The sequence below is a fragment of the Marmota monax genome, unplaced genomic scaffold (assembly GCF_021218885.2).
Source record: "Marmota monax isolate L192 unplaced genomic scaffold, Marmota_monax_Labrador192_F-V1.1 WCK01_AAM20220418_F8-fsc00043, whole genome shotgun sequence".
In the NCBI taxonomy this organism is placed as follows: Eukaryota; Metazoa; Chordata; class Mammalia; order Rodentia; family Sciuridae; genus Marmota; species Marmota monax.
Window position 1 is genome coordinate 9,474,339 of NW_026691982.1, and position 2,639 is coordinate 9,476,977.

Sequence of the window (2,639 nt, forward strand, 5' to 3'; positions counted from 1 at the left end):
CAATAGAGAGATTTTTTTTTTCAGACAGGTATCCATATGTTACCCAGGCTCAGAGAGGTCATCTTAGGCATATAGCTGTCCTTTCCTTCCTTTCAGCAGTCACTTATGTTGATGGTGGCAGGGAAGCAATTGTGGTGCTGACAGAGCTGAGAGTTGTCTCTGGAATGGAGATCTCCACTAATATACAGGTAAGTACTCTGTTCTGAGGGGCATCCTACAGCTATGGCTAAGCCTTAGGAAGACTGCAATGCTGACCAACAACCCAACTTCTAACATAGTGCACCCCAGCAAGAACCACCCAGGGAAGCGCCTCCATTCTCATGAAAATGATATGGGATAATACATATTCATTATGATTGAAAGGCACTAAGTTTTAAGTAACTAGTTATGCAGCAATAGATAACCATAAACCATGGAAAAGTCAACATGGCATCAGAGGTAGACAATACCTGGAAGGGTACAAAGTGACCCTTTTCTTGGGAGATCAGGTTGATCAGGGAGTGGAAACAAGAAACCTCTTGGAACCAGATCAAGCAGATCCTTCTGTTGGAAGGAGTTCCGTTCCCTTCTCCAGGGCTTTGGTGTCATGCTCTCCTTTTTCCTTTGGTCAGAGGAGTCTCCAAAAGTGCTGAAGTCAACAGAATTGGCTTCCAGCTCCTCTAGCCTGGGAGCAGAGGTGGACTGAGATGGGCAAATCAGTTTAGTCCCAGAGAGCTTCTGGGGGCACCAGTTCCTGCCCTTCCCCCAGTTGTCTTCTCCTCCCCCACATGTCTGTTCCCCAGCTCTGGATCCACCACAAGGCCCCAGCCCCCAGTTTGGTGAGGAAGGGAGGAGGCAGGTCCAGGACAGTTGAAATTGTCAGGAGAGCGGCCGCTGCTCTATCTGCCAACATTTACCCCACTGACTTCGTGTCTTTTAGCCCCATTCACGCTTCTTCCATTCTTGGGTGCAAAAAAACGTTTCTTTCAACTGGGTGCAGCTGCACACGGCTGTAATCCCAGAGGCTTGGGAGGCTGAGGCAGGAGGATCATGAGTTCAAAGCCAGCTTCAGCAAAAGTGAGGCACTAAGCAACTCAGTGAGACCCTTCTCTAAATAAAATACAAAATAGGGCTGGGGATGTGGCTCAGTGGTTGAGTGCTTCTGAGTTCAATCCCCAGTACCCCCCAAACAAACAAAACATTCCTTTCAAGTTTGCAGCAGCTTTGGGTATGGTTCAAAAGAACAGCTTGGTATATTTTCTGTTGGGGACACTACGGATGAGGTGGGTGAGAGTGACACAAATGGTTACTTCCATGGCTTCTCTGTAGAATCATTCACAAGGAAGAGTGTGTTATTGGGATATACGAGGTGAGAGTGATCTTTTTCTTGTGAGCTCAGGTTGACTAGGGAATGGAAAAAAGAAACTTCATGAACCAGACTGAGAGATTCCTCTGCTAGAAGGAGCTTGCCGCCTTATTTTGCTCATCTTTCACTTGGCTTCTGGGATATCACATTCTCTTGGTTTTCCTCTTAGATCATGACTGCTTCTTAGTTACCTTTGCTGGGTGGTCTTCATGGTAACCTTTGCAATGGCCCTCAGTGACCTTTTGGACCACATGCCCTAATGTAGCATCCTTCTGCATCAAATCAGGGTTACTTCTGTGAAATCCATAGAAAGGATACAGCAGATATAATGGTGAGTGGCTCTTAAGGCTAGGTCAAGAAAGGGTTTGCAGCCTTATTCTCTTGGTTTGGTGCTTTAGGGAAAACCAGCTACATGTAGCCCTATGGAGATGCCTTCATGAAGGGGATCCAACCACTAACAGCCAGCACCAACTTGTTAGTCACAAAAGTGAGACACTTTTGGTGGTTGGCCCATAGTGGTGCCCAACCTGCAGGTGGAGCCAGACTCACTAATCTTGCAGCTGCTCAGAGACCTGGAGGAGCTGGAAGTGAATGCCCGAGTGGAGAAGGGCTGGCTCTCGCTGGAAAAGGCTCGCTATGCAATAGGTGCCAAGTCAGTAGGGCCCTTGCAGTATGCCTCTCTCATGGAGTCCCAGGTCTGTATGTGTGTATGCTAGCAAGACCCTGGAAGGACTTCAGACATTCAGGGTGGTGAGAGTCGATGCCCAGACTCCAAAGGAGGTGGGGCCCTGTGAGTCAGCTTTTGCACAGGCAAAAGGGCCCTTACCAAAACTCCAGAGCCAGAGCTCTCTGCAGCCCCACAGGACCCCCGGACTGGTTTGGAATCCTGGTTCTTCGCAGTCTGTGGAGGCCGAAGCCAGCTCCCAGGAACTGACTGGGGTGAAAGCCAGCTCCCAAGCCCCAAGAGAAACTTAAGCACCTGGAGCCTGGGGCTGCCTGATGTGTGTCCATGGAGGCAGGAACTCAGCACAGCTGTTCATGGATTTGGCTGCCTTTTCTCAGGCATTCTTCCTTCACAATTAGCCCCTATTTCAACCTCCCCTCCAGCTAATGCCCCCTCCTTAAAATGTCCTTGGTCTTCATGGTTTTGATTTTGTTAGGTGTGAAGTTCAAAGTTTTTAATCCTATATTCATAATATGAGCTATAAATATTTCTTCATACACTGAATAATACTGAAAGCCACTTTCTTTGGAACTACTTCTAGGCCCATGTTCTCATAGGACACCCTCTCCC

At 48.2% G+C, this 2,639-nt stretch overlaps 1 pseudogene; it reads left to right on the forward strand.

Moving 5' to 3' along the window:
• The first annotated feature begins 426 nt into the window (after positions 1-426).
• Positions 427-2,279, forward strand: LOC124095235 (coiled-coil domain-containing protein 115-like; annotated as a pseudogene).
• The last annotated feature ends 360 nt before the right edge of the window (positions 2,280-2,639 follow it).